A 22,339-nucleotide genomic window follows, 5' to 3' on the forward strand; every position below is an offset into this window, starting at 1 on the left:
TTATTTGGAGCAAATTCTTTAAATTGCATTTTTCTGAAAACACACACGGACACACACACGGACACACACACGGACACACACACACACACGGACACACACACACACGGACACACACACACACACACGGACACACACACACACACACGGACACACCTTCTCATTCAAAGAGTTTTCTTTATTTTTATGACTATGAACATTGTAGATTCACACTGAAGGCATCCAAACTATGAATTAACACATGTGCAAATATAGTACATAACCAAAAAGTGTGAAACAACTGAATATATGTCATATTCTAGGTTCTTCAAAGTAGCCACCTTTTGCTTTGATTACTGCTTTGCACACTCTTGGCATTCTCTTGATGAGCTTCAAGAGGTAGTCACCTGAAATGGTCTTCCAACAGTCTTGAAAGAGTTCCCAGAGATGCTTAGCACATGTTGGCCCTTTTGCCTTCATTCTGCTGTCCAGCTCACCCCAAACTATCTCGATTGGGTTCAGGTCTGGTGACTGTGGAGGCCAGGTCATCTGGCGCAGCACCCCATCACTCTCCTTCCTGGTCAAATAGCCTTCAATTTTGAATAAATCCCCAACAGTGTCACCAGCAAAGCACCCCCACACCATCACACCTCATCCTCCATGCTTCACTGTGGGAACCAGGCATGTAGAGACCATCCGTTCACCTTTTCTGCGTCACACAAAGACACGGTGGTTGGAACGAAAAATATCAAATTTGGACTCATCAGACCAAAGCACAGATTTCCACTGGTCTAATGTCCATTCCTTGTGTTTTTTAGCCCACACAAGTCTCTTTTGCTTGTTGCCTGTCCTTAGCAGTGGTTTCCTAGCAGATATTCTACCATGAAGGCCTGATTCACACAGTCTCCTCTTAACAGTTGTTCTAGAGATGTGTCTGCTGCTGTGTGGCATCGACCTGGTCTCTAATCTGAGCTGCTGTTAACCTGCGATTTCTGAGGCTGGTGACTCGGATGAACTTCTCCTCCGCAGCAGAGGTGACTCTTGGTCTTCCTTTTCTGGGGCGGTTCGCATGTGAGCCAGTTTCTTTGTAGCGTTTGATTGTTTTTTAGACTGCACTTGGGGACACTTTCAAAGTTTTCCCAATTTTTCGGACTGACTGACCTTAAAGGGAACCTAAACTGAGAGGTATATGGGTGTTTCCTTTTAAACAATACCAGTTGCTGGTCTGTTCTGCTGATTTCTCTGGCTGTAATAGTGGCTGAACCACACACCTGAAACAAGCATGCAGCTATCCAGTCTGACTTCAGTCAGAGCACCTGATCTGCATGCTTGTTGAGGGGCTGTGGCTAAAAGTATTAGACACACAGGATCAGCAGGAGAGTCAGACAACTGGTATTATTTTAAAAGGAAAAATCCATATCCTTCTCAGTTTAGGTTCCCTTTAATTTCTAAAGTAATGATGGCCACTCGTTTTTCTTTACTAAGCTGCTTTTTTCTTGCCATAATACAAAGCGTGAGGTGGATCAGCGTGAGGCGGCTCTTTCCGCGCATGGCAGGGTGGAACACGGAAAAACCGCCGCGTCTGATGCGGCGGTTAGCGCGCATGGCATGGTGGAACGCGGAAAAACCGCCACGTCTGACGCGGCGGTTAGAGCGCATGGGCCCGTTCCAAACAGACTGTCCCAGCGCGGGGAGGCCGCCGCCAGTGCTAATGGCAGTGCGACCAACCCCGCGCACAGGTCAGCAAACACATCACATTACAACATTGGTGTGGCTGGGACTGATAGTCCTCCAAGGCTCAGAATGACACGCGTGCGCGCAGAGAGGCAGAGCTTATATGGCAGCCAGAAAAGGGTCAGCTGACCAGGCTGGTCAGCTGACAATTCTGTTCCTTCCCATTGGTCCAGCAATTAGGGAGGTGCTGGGCAGCTCTTGTGTATATATACTGCTGGCTGTTCAGTTGTGCTTTGTCTGGCGTTGCGATCACTACGTGGTAGCACTCAGACCTTAGTCAGATCCGAAAGTGTGCCGGGACCAGCTGGAGCTGTAATCCTGGAGCTGTAATCCTACACTTAGCTAGATTCTGATAGTATAAAGTACTAATTTGATTGTGATTATCTGTTATGACCTTTTGCTTGCCTGACTACTCTCCTGAACTCTGATCCTGTACCTTGCCTCTCTGATACTCTGTTGCCGAACCCCGGCTCACCCTTAGACTCTGCACCTGCCTCCTGATTCTGTACCTCGATGTTTCTGATACCCTGTTGCTGTACCCTGCTTGTTTATTAGACTCCGCTTCTGCCTTCTGAATCTGTACTGTATCTGTCCGTGTGTTTACGACCTGGCTTGTCGGACCTCGAGAACCGACCTTACTGTTAGAGGCGGTTCCCAGTCCTGTTAGTGACACTTCCTCTTGAGTGTCACTCTCAGATAGTCCTTCCCACTCTCAGCCTGACTCCTCCCTCCTAGGAGAGTTCAGGCTTTCGGAAGGAATCTGTGCAGTACTCTTTACTGCTCCGAGGCTTAGTCCTCTAAGTGTTACAGTTACACCAAACACTACACTCTACTCAGGTGTCCAGAGGTTAGCTAGTATATCGGATTATCGGTGATACTGCAGATCATCTATAATCTGGTATATATCTGTATTCCCAGTGATACTGCAGATCACCGGTAATCAGATCCTCTCTGTGTTACACCGATCGTTACAGAAACAAGCCGCATCACTGCTCAGAGTGTGAGGAAAGCTTCACTTACCCATCAGAGCTTATTATTCACCAGAGGATCCACACCGGGGAGAAGCCATTTTCTTGTCCTAAATGTGAGAAATGTTTTACCAGGAAATCATACCTGAAAGAGCATCAGAGGATTCATACAGGAGAGAAGCCATTTTCCTGCTCTGAATGCCGGAAATGTTTTATCAGAAAATCAAAGCTCATAGCTCACCAGAGGACTCACGCTGGAGAGAAGCCGTTTTCTTGCTCTGAATGTGAGAAGACCTTCAGAACTCAAGAAAGCTTAAACATTCATCTCCGGATTCACACAGGAGAGAAACTACATAAATGCACCAAATGTGATAAATGCTTCATACAGGAGGCACGTCTTACTGAGCATCAGAGAAATCACACGGGAAAAGCCATTTAAATGTACAGAATGTGATCAATGTTTTTCACTTAAGGAATATCTTACTCCGCATCAGAGAACTCACACAGGAGAAAAGCCATTTAGTTGCTCACAATGTGGCAAAAGCTTCACACAACAGTCACATCTGAGAAGTCATCAGAAGATACATGAGCGAGTGGATGTGAGCCTGTAAACCAATTTCAATGAACATTTTTGTTGTAATATCACAGGATTATCGCTTTAGTTCATCAAGCATTACTGCATTCGTAATGCTGAAAACAGCTGACTTTACCGAGCACTTAGGACAATGTCAATTCATCAAGGCTGTTACCGCATGAAAAGCTCAAATTACCGAGCAGTGAGGTAAATTACCGACTTGTGCAGTAAATACATCAACACATGTAAGAAAAATGTCAATTCATCAATGTTACAGCATTCGGTAACACACAGAAGCATGTGCGGTTATATTACCTCCAGCTCTCCTCTGTCGGTAACCAGCTTCGAATGCCTTCCTTGTGGCTATCCCTCTGACTGATAGCCTCAGAGATGCAACAGGACCAGTTCTCTCTCCTCTGCAAGCCCCGGTCTCCTCCATGATAGGAAGCGCAGGCTCTGCAGGAGGGTCTAGTTTTCCTACCCCCCCCCCCCCCCCCCCAGGCAGCGAGCAGAGAGAAAAGGACAAACGATGTTTTCCTGCCACCCTTTGACAGTGTAACCCCCTTCAGTTCCTGCTTGAATTGCAGTGGAGCTAGTAGGAAAAATCATGTAAGCAGGACATGTATAATGTTTCTTGGCAGTTCATGTAAGCTGTGACAATTGAATAAAATGTTAAAACTAATGGGACAGAGTCAGAGCAGATTCAGGCAGGGAACACACTTGTCTTTCAGTTTTCTGCACGCGTTTTTCTGCATACTTTTTCTGCACACCAAGTGTGTTTCTATGTAGGAATCCGTGCTCGGTTTTTCGCAGGAGCTGATGTAATTGATAGAGAAAACTGACAAAATGTGCGGAGTCATCATGCAGAATGTCAGGTTTTTTTTTTCCTGCGTGCGAACAACATATTAAGTGTGAACTAGCCCATTGATTAACATGAGTACTCAGGTTTTCTGTGCAGAAAATGTGCACGAAAACAATCAAGTGTGTTCCCTGCCTCAGAGCAAGCAGAGGCAGTATAACATGCACATCTAAAGGGCTGTTGGGGATGCCTTTTTTGTATTATAATGCCCTCACTGCTCGGAGAACAGTTACCAAACAAGAATTTTGTCAATGGGCTTCGGTAAATTACCGCACCTGTGAACATTTTGATAAATTAGCACACACAAGTCTAAAATACCAGATGCAGTATTTTAACAACTTGGTTTTTGTTATCGAATAGGCTTTGATAAATTGAAGACTAGGGGGTTGATTCACTAAACCATGCTATGACAAATAGCAAGCCTTAGCAGAGATAGCACGCCTTATCAGAGTAGCATAGCGAGCGATACGAACTCGCAGGGGCTCAGGGCAGGATGAGTGCCATTGCCAATTAGCAGGCATAAGTTCGTAGCACTCGCTATGCTGCTCTGATAAGGCGTGTTATCTTTGATAAGGAGTGTTATCTTTGATAAGGCATGCTATCTCTGATAAGGCATGCTATTTGTCATAGCATGGTTTAGTGAATCAACCCCTATGACTTTTAATTATAAAAGTTTCTTTAACATATGCATTTCGGAAGCTTATATAGCTTCAGAGAACATGGATACACAGAAAGTACATGGGTTTTGGTGATTCATTACAAAAACTGCGGATGACGTGAACTTTGATCAGCTACTACACTAAAACCTAACTGAGTGCTAAATATACTTCTACATTTTTTGTGCTACAGTCAATAGTAACACAAGGATATCCATTTAATCAGTGTTTTATTCATGTTTGAGGACCAGTACCATGGAAAAAATGTAAACTTTGAAATCCATGTGTATGTATATTTATAAGATGTGCATTTGTCAAAGTGTAAAACACCTTAGATATCTTAATTTTCCTGTCACTTTTACTTGCAGTAGTTTGTAAAAATCTAACATATCTGACAGGTGTTGGAATAATCCATGGCCTTCAAGGGGAATCCTGTTTTTATTTATTTTCAAAAGCACTAACTGAATGGCAGGTGCTCAGTCCAGCTACCAATTTAGTGCAGAAACATGTAGGGAGGCTGGTCGACATCCTTGTTTATCTCCTTTCCAGGGAATCCTTTTGTAAATAATAAAGAAAATACTGAGAATCCCACAAGCAGAGATGAAATACTCCAAAACCTTTCAGATCTGTCAGATTTCTATTACCTACTGTTAGTGACAGCTATTGTACGTCTTATGAGTATGTGTAAACATTTATTTTACATTTTTTTGCGATAGTGCTCCTTTTAAGATTATGATCTGTAAATGTATCTTCCAATCTGTTAACATGAATAACCTAGTTAGTTTGATTGAAAAAAGGACATTTGTCCATCAAGTCCAACCAAGGAAATAAATAAATTAAAAAAATGAAACACCATCCTGAACCTGCACATATCCCAGTTGATACAGAGGAAGGCGGAAAAAAAAACCTTACAAGCCCTGGACCACTTAGCCTTAAAGAGAATCTGTACTCTAAAATTCTTACAATAAAAAGCATACCATTCTATTCATTATGTTCTCCTGGGCCCCTCTGTGCTGTCTCTGCCACTCCCTGCTGCAATCCTGGCTTGTAATTGCCATTTTTAGGCAGTGTTTACAAACAAGACATGGCTTCTAACTAGAGTGTGATACGCTTGAGAGTAGCTCAGTCTCTGACTCATACAGAGCTTGGAGAGGATGTGTATAGCCTCTGCCAATGACAAGCAGTGCAGCACATTCCAGCCTCAGCCGACAGAAGAGAGATTAGATCATATAACAGAGATAACACAGCCATTGTGCAACTAGAAAAGGCTACAGTAACATAGACCACATTAGAACAGGTATAGGAACTTATAGGATAGAAGAAATAAGGCTAAAAATTTTGTTACAGAGTCTCTTTAACCTCCTTGGCGGTATTGACAAGCTCAGCTCGTCGATGACCACTGGAGGGCGCCGCTCAGGCCCCGCTGGGCCGTTTTTGATATTTTTTTTTTAAAACACGCAGCAAGCACTTTGCTTGCTGTGTGTTTCTAACGATCTCCGCCGATGCGCCGCTACCCGACGCGAAAGAGGGCCCACCCCCTGCAGACCCCGTGCGCAGCCTGGACAATCAGTGCCAGGCAGCGCTGAGGGGTGGATCGGGACTCCCGATGGCGTCATCACGAACATCGCCATGGCGACGGGAAACCCTAAAGGAAATCCCGTTCAGAACGGGATTTCCGGACGGGCTTGTTCGGCGGCGATCGGAAGGGTGGGAGGGAAGGAGCAGGGAGGGGGAATCGTAGCTAGCGCTAGGCTAGCTACATGATTTAAAAAAAAAATATTTAAAAAATGCTGCGCAGCCACCCTGGCGAAATAAAGAGAACGCCAGGGTGGTTAAAGGAAAAAATCCTTCCCGACTCCAGATGGCAGTCAGATAAATCCCTGGATCAACTCTTGTTAGAAAACCTAAGAATTATAGCCGTGGATGCTCTTCAATGCATGAAAAGCATCCAAGCCCTCTTTAAATGCAGATATAGAGTTTGCCATAACTATTTCCTGTGGTAATTGAATCATGTATTTCTATATTTGCATGGCGGTGTGTGGACAATCGGTTTAAGAAAATTATGTAATTTTGTCATTCTAGAGTTGATTTATTTTTGTCCCTTCTTGACTAATGGTGGGGGATAGTTAAAATAGTTTGCAGGTATGTGATTTTAGCTGATGTGTTAATGTGTTTTAAGTTTATTTTAATAAAACCTGTAACTTCTTTAGTATTTTGCTGTGCTGGAAATATTGTCTGCATTGTTGTTCTATGAAATAGGCCTTCAGACTGATTGCTAAAGCATTGTCTATTACAAAAATACACCAAAACAGGGCTCACCAAACTGGTTTATTCCATTTATTCAATCAACCGAGCATACAAAAGGGTTTTGGGACAGAAGACTGAGCATCTGAGGAAGAGAGAGCCAGCCAGTAGTTCAAACACAATACAGTGATAACGCAGGCCCTGGAGCACTATTATGCTTGTAGTAGGAACTGGGCACAATCGTGGGTGCCTGTGGGCTATGGAGTGTCACACACAGAAAAAAAAAACAGCAGAGGGATGAAATAGCCCTCAGAAGGGCTGTTTGATATGATTACACTGCTATCAGCCAGTGAGGATTAAAATAAACAAGCCTAACTAATGCTTTCCCTATCTCCATCAATGTATCTCCCTACTTCTAGCCGAAGACAGACTGGAACATGGCAGGTGCTGCGGCATTTTTATAGGGGTGGGGGGTCCATGAGGGTATGTAGGCTGATTGGCTGCTATGTGCCTGCTGACTGTGATGTAAGGGGTCAAAGTTTAGCCCAATAATGTTGTATGGGGGCAGGTCGAATAGCACCATGTGTTCACCGTTCACGGTGAGCACAAATACCTGATCTTCGCAGAATAGTGCTCACCGGCGAACTATAAGCGCCATCTCTACCAAGGATTGAACTTCATCCTGATCAGTAGCGGGAGACTCTGTTTTCCATGAGAAATCATGAGCTTTTCTGAATAGATTATCGGGGGTTCTGTATGGCTGAAATTGTGGCAAAACCCTTCCCACAGTGTGATGTCATGACCTAGGTCTTAACAGTTTCCTGTTTGTGAGCCTTACAGCTTTGTGAGAAATAACAACTGTTTCCAACTGCCAAGCAAACAGTATCTCGCCCTGTGCATATGTACATCTATATAAAAAACATTTTAGCCTATCACATTGTCAGGATGTGTGGTTATAGATAATGGCAGTTGATGCTGTCTGTTTTTATATTTATATTCTTTATTGTAGTTTAAGGTCAATATAAAGTTACATACTGTACATGGCATATTAATGTAATCAGAATTCTTGGCAACATACATTACGTTGTACATAAATGACCTTTTCATTTCTTTATAACACTGCAATTTCAACAAGGTGGATAACTTGTGGTCAATAATTAAGCTTTTCAGTTATGCGCAAAACATTATACATAACATAAGCCCTTTATGCAATGTTATGGGATATAATGCTATGTAGCTTACTGTATATACTCGGCTATAAGTCGCAAAATTTAGGACTGACCCAATGTACAAAAGTGGGGGGGTCGACTTATAGTCACATAGTCCTAAATTTTGTGACTTAGACTGTGTGGGGTGGGGTATGGATGTGGGGTGTGTGTGTGGAGGGGATACTCACCATCCATCGCTGGGCGCAGTGTCCTCTCTCTTCCTCTCTTCTACCTCACTCGCGTCTACACCCTTCAGAGATGGTCCGGCTCCCGATGTCACATGACATCGGGAGCGGAAGTTACAGCGCGAGTGGAGGAGAAGAGAGCAGACTGCGACCAGCGGTGGATGTGGTAACGGACAGCTGCAGCAGCGGGGAGAGCGGGCAGCATGGAGGCAAACATCGCACCTTCCACAGCCTCTATCTTCCATCTACCACGCATCCCCTTGTGTTGATACCAGCGTCTCTCCTGTGATGATGTCATCACAGGAGACGCTGGTATCAGCGCATGGGATGCCTGGGAGAGGAAATAGATGGAAGATAGGTGAGATGTTTGCCTAAATGCCCGCTCTCCCCACCGCTGCAGCCTATACATGGGGGCAACTGTATTGGCTACCTTCCTATACTGGGGGAAACTAAGGTCAATAGAAAGTTACATACTGTACATGGCATATTAATTTAATCAGAATTCTTGGCAACATACATTACGTTGTACATAAATGACCTTTTCATTTCTTTATAACACTGCAATTTCAACAAGGTGTATAACTTGTGGTCAATAATTAAGCTTTTCAGTTATGCGCAAAACATTATACATAACATAAGCCCTTTATGCAATGTTATGGGCAGTTATGCGCAAAACATTATACATAACATAAGCCCTTTATGCAATGTTATGGGATATAATGCTATGTGGCTTACCGTATATACTCGGCTTACCGTATATACTGGCTGCCTATCAATGCTGGGGCATCTATACTGGCTACTTACGTATGCCAAGGGCAACTATACTGGCTACCTTCCTATACTGGGGGCAACTATACCTGGCTGCCTATCAATGCTGGGGCATCTATACTGGCTACCTACCTATGCTAGGGGCAACTATACTGGCTACCTACCTATGCTAGGGGCAACTATACTGGCTACCTACCTATGCTAGGGGCAACTTTACTGGCTACCTACCTATGCAAGGGGCAACTATACTGGCTACCTTCCTATACTGGGGACAACTATACCTGGCTGCCTACCTATGCTGGGGGCAACTATACTGGCTACCTACCTATACTGGGGGCAACTATACCTTGCTACATACACTGGATGCACCTACCTGCCTAGCCTATACTGGGGGTAACAATACTGGCTACCTATACTGGAGGCACATACCTGGCTGGCTTCCATATAATTACATATAGACTTATACTTGTATAATTGAAAAAATCCACCTTGTGAGGGTCAAATTTGGGGGGTCGACTTATACACAGGGTCGACTTGTATCCAAGTATATACGGTATATGGCTTTTTGCGACTTTCCAATAAGCTTTGAAGCTTTCTGGAATCTATACCTCTGCCAATAATATACAGAACTTGTACAGCAAGTAAAACATGTAAAACAATTAACCGATTTTAGCACATGTAACTGTTTAGGAAGCTCCTCCTCAAAAAAAGGAAGCGCTCCCTCTTTTTTTTATCTAGAATGCGTTTCCCCATAAACCATTTCCCAACAATTCTATCTGCTATGTGTGTATCTATGACCAACTTACTAAGGTGAGCCTTTATAAAGATTGCATTGTTGAATCAAAGTTCTCCGATTCTCGGAAAGTCTCCCAGTAGGCCCAGGTCTTTTTAAAGAGCTCCAGTTTGTCTAGAGTTATGTGGGCCAGATCTTCCATATTATGAATGTGGTCTATTTCATTGGTTAATTCCCTGATTGTCGGTGGGGCGGTATTTTTCCAGCGGCATACAAGGACACTTTTGGCAGTGTTCAGAATGTGTCTAACTATATATTTCTTGTATTTTCTCATGGGCCATTCGTTTAAGTAAAGAAGAAAGAACTCCGGTGTGGATGGTATTTCCCCATCAACCATATGTTTTATCAATTTCTCCACTTTTCCCCCAAATTCCCTGATTCCTGGGCAGTGCCACAAGATGTGCATAAGAGTAACTGTGTCAGTACCACATCGCCAACATTTCGAAGTTTCAGACTATGTACCTCTACCAACAACCGTTGCAACATCTCTCCCCTTTCCCTTTTTCTCCTTGTACCTAACTGGATGAAAAGTCCCCTTAGTGTGCATTTATGTGATTCCCATAAGATGGGTGGGGTAAGTTCTTCAGTATCATAAATTTGGAAGTTTTCTAGGTGGTTTGTAGTCTTGTCTAGAATTTCCTCGTCTTGGAATAATGAGACATTCAATCTCCAATTAAAAGGGAGTACCCTTTTGTCTTTGCAGTGTAGAGTAAAGGTGGCCATACACTCGTTAGATTAACAGCAGATAGATCATCAGATAGATTTCTGATCTATCTGATGTGTTTAGGAACAGATTTCCAATAGATTTCAGTATGAAATCTATTGAAAATAGATCTGATGGCATTTTTTTGCCATCAGATCTCCATTAGGGCCAATGCAAACTGATAAGCAATTTCAACAGATCGACCTAGATTTTCCAGCATGTCAGATCGATTAAAATCTATTGAAATTGATCAAAATCGGCTGCAAATCGATCGTCGGCACAGTCGGGCTAAGGCTGGAATGTGTGGAATGTGCAGGGCTGCTTGTGATTGGTAGAAGCTATACACACACCCTCCAGGCCCCCTGCAGGCTCTGTATGACTCACACACTCTGCTTATATGAGCCTATCACAAGCTGGTTAGTTTGTTTGTAAACACTGCCTAAAACTGGCAATTACAAGCCAGGTTTGCAGCAGAGAGTGGCAGAAACAGCACAGAGGGGCCCAGGAGAACATAATGAATAGAATGGTATGCTTTTTGCTGTAAAAATTTTAGAGTACAGATTCTCTTCAATTAATACATATCTGCCCATTTCGTCCGACAGAGAGTCTGAGTGTGAAAGGGAGCAAACGATTCAACAGTATCGCAACACCCTTTGTCTTTGACTCAGGGGACACACTCAAAAATTATGTAGGAAAATGTTTATCTCCCAGTCTGGGGTGGTGGTCTTTCTTGAAGTGTGTCTCCTGCACAAAGACTGCTTGCGCCCTCTGTCTCCACATGTCTTTAAGTAAGATCCTCCTCTTTTCGGGTATGTTGAGACCCTTAGAGTTGATCAATATACATTTCAAGGCTTCCATGGGAAGTTGTCAGAGTACCTGCATATGGTAGGAAACACATCCTACTAGAGTCAATAACGCCCCACGTTGGGGTACAGCAGTGTCAACACGTAACCTCAGAGTATAACCACTGTTACAGTCAGCAAAAAAATATAGAAGTGTGAACCCATAGTTCGTATAGGGATTATTCACATGCGTATATGGAGTATGCACCCAAAGAGGTGCGCCATCTTCTGTCTGCATGTCTTATCCCAGAGTGGGTGTTCATTTATGCCATGATAAATTTAGCTGATGTATCTTTTTAGAGTAAGCTGAGAGTCTGAATTCCAGTGTAGTGGATTGTATATTTGTGCTCGGTTGCTGTTTTGCATGGTAGAAGTTTATCGCTCCTAACAGCTTAAAGCGGTATCGTGACCATAAAAATCAAATTTCAACAGCAACTGGTCTGAGTGTATTAAGTGATAAAGATGCTAAGCCTGCATTCAAAACTTTCAAAACTTTTTCTGCTGTTACGATTTGGAGTTATCACATACTTAAGGAGCACTGGCCCTTTAGTAGTCGTGCCAAAGAATTGCATGCTGGGGGTTCTTTTTATCTATAATCTATTCCTCCTCTTCCCTTTGTTTCCCTGCCAGCTTCTTATCTGAAACCTAATCCCCTACTCACTTGTGTTTACAAGCAAGGCTGAGGCAACTCAGCGATTGGAGGAGACAAGAAAAAAGTAAAGGGCAGAAATGACATCACGAGTTAGCCTTAACTGTGGGCAAAAGACATGACCCCCACCAGGAACAGAATTCTCATCATTTACTATATAACATTCACTGAAATCAAAACGTGGACAGTATAATACATGTGTTATGTAAGTAGATCAAGTATTTATCTACTTATATATGTGTTTTTTTTCCCTGGCATAGTATGGCTGATCCTCCTGCTTTAAGCAATTGGTGGTTACACAATCCACTTAATTATCTATCAGTTAGTGGATTACTAGCTTTGCCCAATTGTCAAAGGTGATAAAAAGAGTATAATAAAGTACTTATCTGACTTATGAAGAACTTCTTATGACGGTTCACTTGCCGTATATGTCTCCGCCCGGTTGTCTCTGTGTTTTCATTTTCGTGATTTTCTAACCTGTTGGGGTAGACCGGTAATAAGTTGGTCTGGTTGCCATTCAGGTAAATCCATGTGTGGTAAGTAGAGTGCCCGCAGTATATCTGGTAACTCTGATGGTGACTTCAGGGAGTATGAGCTGTCGTCCTTCAGGATGGTAATTTGAAAGGGGAAGCCCCATTTATATTTTAAGCCGTGCTCATTTAGCCCTTTCAGTAATGGATGTAATGCTCTTCTCTGCGCTAGTGTACTTGGGGCAAGGTCTTGAAAAAAGTTGCAAAGTTGATTGCTACCATGTTCCTAGCTGCTTGCATTATGGCATCTTTCACACTATAATGGTGTAGCCTGCATATTACGTCACGTATCGCGTTACCTGTTAGCGGTTGGGAACTCTGGGCCCTGTGTGCTCAGTCTAGTTTGATGATGCCGCTGGTTTCTTTAGTACCATATTAAAGATAGTGGTTAAAGTTTCTTCCAGGCGCTGCGGTTCAATGGTCTCCGGTTAACCTCTCACTCGGATATTACATCGGCGGCAACGGTTCTGGAGGTCCTCCAGGCTAGTGCGTTGCATAGTATTTACATTCAATTGTGCTTTACCTGCCTCTTTCAGTTGCTCGATGTCCGCTTTTATGGCTGCAGGCTCATTTTCTAAGGCCTGTAGTCTATCGCCAAGCGCTTCAACCTCGGCCTGCACCGCCGCTAGTTCCGCCCTTGATGTTGCAGTGATATGTTCCGCAAGTTTGGCTAGATCAGGGGTAGGGAACCTTGGCTCTCCAGCTGTGATAAAACTACAAATCCCAGCATACATTTGCCTTTATTAATCATGAGTGTGGCTGTCAGACTCCTGCAATGCATTGTGGGACTTGTAGTTCGTTAACAGCTGGAGAGCCAACGTTCCCTACCCCTGGGCTAGATCCTCCTTTGTTGGCAGGCTATGGAGGTAGTCCTTGATCTCGTTCAGGGCTTTGATTTTGGCTGTATCCGCTTCTGTCTCAGTCGCGGCCTTGTACTAGGAGTGGCATCGGCCATCTTGTGCGGTGTCTGTGTTGCTTCGTTCCTTTTTAGGAACTTAGTGACTTGCTGCTGCCCCGGTGGGGTTTTCGATGGTGGCGATTGTGCATTGATGCCTTTCTTCGGGCGTCCTGACATATTTCTACCTCGAAGCTGAGTGGTTAAGTCGGCCTCGGGCGGTGTCTAGGCTTGGTAGAAGGGAGAGCTCCTCAAATATGCGTCCTCATGCGTCCATGGCCGGCTCCGCCCCCCGCTGGCTGTTTTTGTATGTCTGCCAGTAGTCAGGCCTCTTGCACACTACATGCGATTCTGTTTGTTTGTTTTTTTTTTTTTTTTTGAATTCCGATTAAAAAACATAGCAGTATGCAATACTTGTTTAATTAGAATCAATAATCGGATGTTCTACACTTATTGCAGTGGGAATGATCATAGGGGTATCACTGCTTCTGTGACGGTATGCAACAGCTGAGCTCGGGGTAACCTGTGCAGGAGGATTTCTCAGGCCCGCTGGGCCGATTTTCACAATTTTTTTTTATTGCACGCAGCTAGCACTGTGCTAGCTGCGTGCATATCTCGCTCGCCGCCGATTCGCCGCTACCCGCCGCGCCGCCCCCCCCCCCCCCCCTCTCCCCCCCTCCAGACCCCTTGTGCAGCCTGGCCAATCAGTGCTGAACGGGATTTCCTGCTTGCAAAGAGCGCCGGCGGCAATCGGAGTAGGTAGGGGGATGCCACTTGTCAGCGGCTATCATGTAGCTAGAGCTAGCGCTAGGCTAGCTACATGAATTGAAAACATTTTTTTTTTTTAAAGTGCTGCGCCGCCCCCTTGCCGACATAATTGGAATGGCAAGGGGGTTAAAGGGACTCCGAGCACCTCTCATGGGTATGCCTAGAAACTCTGACCAGTAATACAAAGTACAACACCAAATAATTTTTGTTCGATTTCAATTTAAAAAGCTTGACTGCCGTCTTGGCTATGTTAGAACTTATGGGTCACCCCTGTCTTTTCTGTTAGAGAAGTGCATCACTGAATGAACCAGGAAGAGGAAGTGACACACATGGCCATTGCAAGAGGCTCCTCCAGAGGGGTTATAAGCATGACTTTGTTGGAAGTCATCTGGCTTAAAGGCATACCCATGAGAGGTGCTTTGAGTGCCTTTAAGTGTAAAAGGGGACTTAGATTACAAACTTGCATCCTATAATACCTATAAGGAATTTCCTTACACACATTTTCAGAATTTCTATTCTCTCTATTTCTTTCTTACAGTTTATAAATTCATATTTCAAAAATTACTACATTGAGACTGTATAATCTCCTTGTAGTCTGTTTACAGGATGCAAAAAGATGCCTGAAAAAAGTGTAATCTTTACTGTTTCAGTTGTTAAGTTTTTATAAATAAAAAACTGTACGATACACTGTATTTTACTGCACAATAGCAGTTTAATAGCCTGAGAAGTTAGCTACTTCCTCCATTCATGTCCCACGTGACTGCCAGTTATAGCACTGATATGTGGTGCTGCTAGATGTATGGGCACTTTTAGGGAAGCATTGAGTAAAAAATTATTCAAATGCAAGAATAACATCCGAAAAAAACAGCCTGCATGGATTATCCAGGTTGTACAAATTGCATCTTATCACATGACCTTGTAGCTGTGCCTGCCCAAGTCAGTCAAAAAAAAAAAAAGTCTGAAAATATTCTTTAGTGGAACCTCAGCTGCAATACGCTCTGTACTCTATTTAAGATGCAGTTATGATGAGACCCTCCAGAAATTCCTTTCCTCCCACAAGAGCAATTAGTTTAGCAACTTGTTAATTCTCTAGTGGAAAACACTGAAACTCCTACCTGCCAGTTTCTGTTACAAGCACTGTGGATTGCTTATGTTTTTCCAACACATACAAACAAAGCGATTAAGCTGAAACAATGTTTGCCTTCAATATATGGAAATAACCTGAAAACCTTTTTTTTTTTTTAATCAACAAATGTTGAATGTTTCACATTAATCCATGCAATGCACAGAGACAATCTGAAAATGAGTTTTTCCTCAACAAACGTTGAATAGCTCTTGTCATTTCCAAAGAGGGCCATAAGTAAAAAATAAATAAAGTTTTCTATGCAAACTATATTCATCAAGAGGGCCTGTGATACTAGGTGCTTTAGCCCTACAGTATTGATTACAAAGTAGTAAAAGATACTGCAGAATATAGATGAGCATGGATAAACAAAAGCAAAACTATCTGCCTTTTCAAGGTGCAAAAAGAAGCCTAAAGAAAATTTCATTATTTTATGGTCAAATTTAGCACTTTTTTGCGAAGGAAAGTTTTCACAAAAATGTGACTTTCACAATAACAAATATAACACTAAATGTAACCAGAAATATTAACATTTACTCATATTTTAGAATTTTAAATTAAATGCAGTTTATAAACTTAAATTAATTAGACCAGTTGTCTACACCAGAGGGAAATTTCTTTTAGTTGTATAGAATGAAAACTGACTAAAATATATAAATAACATCAATATACAGCACAGCTTGCAGGGAATATGAAACATTGCTAATTAGGGGATAGAACATACATAGAGCTAACACATTTTTAAGAAGAAATTAGAATATTGTGCTATTATATACTAGTTATTTATATATTCAGATATCAAATATATTTTAGTGCCAAAGCTACTTAATAAAAAAATAAAATAAAGGGGTCTATTTAAAGATACACATATTTAACTGAGATTCTAAGAGAAATTTAGAGGCGAGTACTTTCCAAATTTGTGAGTTTGTTGCTGAACATTTGTTTCTGTATGGGCAGAACACTGAAACTGACCGCCTTCTACTGACCAGTTCATTGTATTCATCTATTGTTATGTTAGTGATGGATCTTCAGCTTAGATCATTCCTTCTATTTGCCTTTTGTTTATATTGTGGACTGTTAATGAAGTTAGCACCTGGCTGGGTGGGGGTGAGTTTCAATAAAGAGGTCTGGAAACTGTCCCTTTATACCTCCATAAATACATCTTTTGTTAACAATAAGCCTGTTTTAGCCAATCCCAAATCACTTCATGTTAGTAAATGGACGAGAAGTGAATATAAAATGGGTCAGACCTCAGTCAGACAGAAGGATTGCAGAGAGATCACAGGAATAAGGAGACACAATACTACTTTCTACTAGGTAACTATAAACCTACTGATTACCTCACCTGTAATATTGACCTAAATACATTAAGGTTAGGATTGTATTGTGTTATTTTGCATTCTTTAGATTGCACTGTTACAAGAAATTATCAATTATGTTAATACGTTTGATGTAATACAAAAAATTGCGTTTGAATGTTTGACTATTATAACTAGATGACACAAGTCTGATTTTACACTGTACAAAATTGAGTGAGGGAAAATACTGATGCTGCCAGTGTTAGGCCTGGGCAATACAGGAAAATATTTTTTTGCTTGTGATCAAGAGATTTTTCTTGCTGAAAGTTGCTCCTTGTGTCAACTTTCTTTATTATTTTTAAGATTAATTTTAAATAAAATTGTGAATAAAGAGTATATATGAAATCACAAGTGCATAGAATACGTTGCTACAGATGAACAACTGGTCATGAATCATAGCCTTGTTTTGTTTATGTTCTGTTGTTTTGATTTACACATGTTATGTAAGAACATAAACAAAACAAGGCTGATGCCTATGAGAGGTGGGGAAAACTTCTGATCGCCACCTGGTGGCAAATTGGGGTGGAGGGAGATTTAAAGGGAACCAGAGATGAAGAGGACTTAAAAAATGAAAAAGTTTTTATACATACCTGGGGCTTCCTCCAGCCCCCATAAGCCTGGATCGCTCCCACGCCGCCGCCCTCCGCTGCCTCTATTGCCGGTACCGGGTCCCGTAATTTCTACTGGACGCGACCAATTGTGCGCATGTGCAGGCTCCGGCTATTTATGCATGCTCCTGCACAGTACGGAGGGAGTGCACTGCGCTGAAATGACGGGACCCAGTACCGGCGGACAGAGACAGCGGAGGACGGCGGCCTGGGAGCGATCCAGGCTGATGGGGCTGGAGGAAGCCCCAGGTATGTATAAATTTAGCAACATCTTTGTCTCTAGTTCTCTTTAACTGATATTTTTTTTTGAACAAAAGCATCGTTATATATAATAAAAAATTATGAATGATCGCAGCAGCGATCAGAGCCTGCCAACAGAAAGATCTGTTGGTGGGCAGAAAAGGGGGTGGGGGATTGGTTTGTGTGCTTGGTTGTGTGGCTCTGCAGTGAGCCATTAAAGCTGCAGAGCCCTGAAGTGTGAAAAATGGTCTGGTCACTAAGGCCTGGTGCACACCAAAACCCGCTAGCAGATCCGCAAAATGCTAGCAGATTTTGAAACGCTTTTTCTTCTTTCTCTGTAGCGTTTCAGCTAGCATTTTGCGGTTTTGTGAAGCGTTTTTGGTGTAGTAGATTTCATGTATTGTTACAGTAAAGCTGTTACTGAACAGCTACTGTAACAAAAACCGCCTGGCAAACCGCTCTGAAGTGCCGTTTTTCAGAGCGGTTTGCGTTTTTTCCTATACCTAACATTGAGGCAGAAACGCATCCGAAATCCAAAAAATGCCTCACCCCGGGAGGATTCGTTTCTGCAAAACGCCTCCCGCTCTGGTGTGCACCACCCCATTGAGATACATTGACCAAGCAGATCCGCAGCCGCAAGCGGATCTGAAAACGCCCAAAAAGCCGCTCGGTGTGCACCAGCCCTAAGAGGGTGTAAGTCTGTGGTCCTTAAGTGGTTAACCCACTTGATATAATATCCTCTAAGAGCACTTCCTGGCAAGTGGCCTTTACAAAGATGGCAGCCAGCCTCCCTACACATCTCAAACTACTCTGGCAGCTGGAGAGTGCATTCTGCATATATTTAAAAGAAGTGTGTGTTTATTTGGGTGCCGTTATTTTGAATATCATTCATGATACTGTAATATTATCTAAGCGTCAGTAATTTGTGTGCCACTATTGCCATCACTTAACCATCTCTAACACTTCATTATGTTAAATTAACCCATACTGCCTAACATTATCTTATCTAACCTTTTACTAACCTCTAAACATTAACCTTCCTATAACTAAGCTTAAACCTAACATTCAACCTCATCTCTTAACATTAACCCTGCTATAACTGAACCTAACACTAATCTCTTAATTAAGCCCTTCAACCAGTAATCCTACATGGCAGCCAATAACAGTACTCAGCTATATTTTATCAATAACAGTATTGGCTTTACCTGCACTGCACTCAATCTGGAGTTTGGCTATATAACAACCCAGCACTGATTTTTGCACTCCTGTGCCAATATGCATGCTATGCAAATAAGCAGAGTTTAGCTGCCCACTTTGATTGTTTGGCACACCATAGTCACAAATTTCCACTGTGGCTTATAGCAGCACCAAATTTAACAAATGGTCTGTGCACCCAAATTAACTGCTTTAGGGCACTTCTTTTAAGGGAGTGCTTTTGAAAATAATGGAAGTCTTGAGAATACCCCATGAGGACTTGAACAAGTCTATAACCTGTTGGTAAAAGGTTCACATCTGTCAGATAATACCTACAGTAAGTGACCGCTTCATAGAGAAAGTCATATACAACACTTTGCACAATTGCCGCTCTGATATGCATGTGTATATATAAGTATTTTAAATGTGTTTTTTTTTCCCTACTAGTGTACCCAACCCACATATTTCAATGTGTTTTTTTTTTTCTGTATATATATTTGTGATGCATCCACTGATGTAAAATATGTTGAAACTTTCCAAATATACCATGACAATAATTAACATGTATTCATAGGATCTTTGTATTTTGTTTCTTTATCTTTACAATGCTAGAATTGTTTTTGTCTGGAAAGGAATTATAAATGTGTCTTTTGTATGTGTTCTGTTGCTGATTTTAAGCTAGATTGTTTCTTTAGGATAGGTTTACGGTGGTCACTTGAATAACACATGCGTAATAATGCTTTACAATGAGTGTGAACTACAATGGAGACTGGACATAGACTATAACACAAAGCCTGCATGCAGCGAGTTAGAATTAAGCGATCAGTTACATGCAGTACTGTGAACAGCCCCATGGAGTTGTATGGGTAGGGATGGTTGGAAACGCTCATTTCCAATACCACAGAAATTCTGATTTCCGCCAATGCCAATTTTCATTTTTCCAGTTTTCAATCTTTCGCTTTCTGTCTTTCCGATTTACCATTTTTCAATTTCCGTTTTTCCAATTTCTAATTTTCCATTTTCCAGATTTCTGAGTAGTTTTGTATTTGATGTTTTTTTTCTTTTCTTTTTTTGCATCAGATAATGCAAAAATTAAAAAAAAAAAAACGAAAATCGGAAAAACTGAATCTTGTGATTGCTGATTGGTCTAAAATTACAGCTGTAACCCAATTTGTGCAGAAAAATTCTGCATTGTCTGATTGGTCCAATGTTTCCAAGTTCTGATTGGGCTAAAATGACCGAGTTGAGGTGAATCGAATTTTCACATATTTCCGTTTTTCAATTTCATTTGGAATTGCAGAATTTTCAATTGCGTGGAACATGAATGAACATCCCTGTGTATGGGCAGTGAACTGACAGGCAGAATTATTATACAAAACAACTGAGCACTACAGTACACAGTAATGCGGATATAGGGCTTGATTCACTAAACTGTGATAACTGATCTCACGGTCGCGCTAGCGTTTTGCGTGCGTTATAACACGAGTAAAGTTTTTCGTGAATTTTTGCGTGACGATTTGTGTTTTTGCATGAAAATCTAGTGCGACCGTAATATCAGTTATCACGGTTTAGTGAATCAAGCCCATTGAGTGATGTCTCAGTGCCGCAACTGTGATTTCTTAGGAACATTAAAAATTAGGCTTATACCCGAGTATATAAGGTAGTATATTTCTGAATACAATATCAGCATGGGAAATAGGTTGCATTATTTGGAGCAAATTATTTAAATTCTGAGATAACGATTTTTCTGTGTAACTCTTGTAAATGATGATCTAATGAGAAACAAGCCGCATTATAAGCTGCCCCATGCTAATTTCATATGCCTGACATGATTATTATATGAAGTATAGGTTTGTAGTATATACATGAAAAAAATTAAAAACAAAAAAAATATAAATATATATATAAAAAAAATAAATATATATATATATATATATATATATATATATATATATATATATATATATATATATATATATATATATATATATATATATATATATATATATATATATTCATAATATACTAAAAATTAAAAAATAACATATTTATTTATTTGCAGGTGCGATACAAAAAAGCTGAATTCCTGCTCAACGCTGAAAATATCTGACAACAACGTAGATCTCCAGCAGCCCATGATGAGTCGCAGAGGAGACAAGCCGCATCAGTGCTCAGAGTGTGGGAAAAGCTTTACTTACCCATCACAGCTTATTACTCACCAGAGGATCCACACCGGGGAGAGGCCATTTTCTTGTCCTAAATGTGAGAAATGTTTTACTGTGAAATCATGCCTGGAAAATCACCAGTGGATTCACACCGGAGAGAAACCGTTTTCCTGCTCTGAATGTCAGAAATGCTTTACTGTGAAATCAAGTCTCATAGAACACCAGAGGATTCATACAGGAGAGAGGAATTATTTGTGTTCAGAATGTGACAAATCTTTCACTCACATATCAGGCCTTATACAACACCAGAAGGTTCATACAGGAGAGAAGCCATTTTCCTGCTCTGAATGCCAGAAATGTTTTATAAGAAAATCAAAGCTCATAGCTCACCAGAGGACTCACACTGGAGAGAAGCCATTTTCTTGCTCTGAATGTGAGAAGACCTTCATAACTCAAGAAAGCTTAAACATTCATCTCCGGATTCACACAGGAGAGAAACTATATAAATGCACCGAATGTGATAAATGCTTCACACAGCAGGCACGTCTTACTGAGCATCAGAGAAATCACACAGGAGAAAAGCCATTTAAATGTACAGAATGTGACAAATCCTTCACACAGGAGAGACATCTTATTCAGCATCAGAGAACTCACACAGGAGAAAAGCCATTTAAATGTACAGAGTGTAACAAATCCTTCACACAGGAGAGACATCTTATTCAGCATCAGAGAACTCACACAGGAGAAAAGCCATTTAAATGTACAGAGTGTGACAAATGCTTCATACAGGAGGGACTTCTTATTCAGCATCAGAGAATTCACACCGGAGAAATGCCATATAAATGTACTGAATGTGACAAATGCTTCACAAAGAAGGGTCATCTTACTCAGCATCAGAGAATTCACACAGGAGAAAAGCCATTTAAATGTACAGAGTGTGACAAATGTTTTGCATGGGAGGTAAATCTTACTCGGCATCAGAGAAGTCACACAGGAGAAAAGCCATTTAAATGTATAGAATGCGATAAATGTTTTTCACTTAAGGAACCTCTTAATGCACATCAGAGAAGTCACACAGGAGAAAAGCCATTTAGTTGCTCACAATGTGGCAAGAGCTTCTCACAACAGTCAAATCTGCGAAGACATCAGAAGATACATGAGCGAGTGGATGTGAGCCTGTAAACTAATTTCAATGAACATTTTTGTTGTAATATCACAGGATTATCTCTTTAGTTCATCAAGCATTACCGCATTCGTAATGCTGAAAACAGCTGACTTTACCAAGCACTTAGGAAAATG

At 41.6% G+C, this 22,339-nt stretch overlaps 1 pseudogene; it reads left to right on the top strand.

The window, feature by feature from the left end:
• The window catches only part of LOC137562633 (zinc finger protein 585A-like), a 177,709-nt pseudogene that overhangs the window by 128,429 nt on the left and 26,941 nt on the right, over nt 1–22,339 (top strand).

The sequence above is a fragment of the Hyperolius riggenbachi genome, chromosome 3 (genome assembly GCF_040937935.1).
Source record: "Hyperolius riggenbachi isolate aHypRig1 chromosome 3, aHypRig1.pri, whole genome shotgun sequence".
NCBI lineage: Eukaryota > Metazoa > Chordata > Amphibia > Anura > Hyperoliidae > Hyperolius > Hyperolius riggenbachi.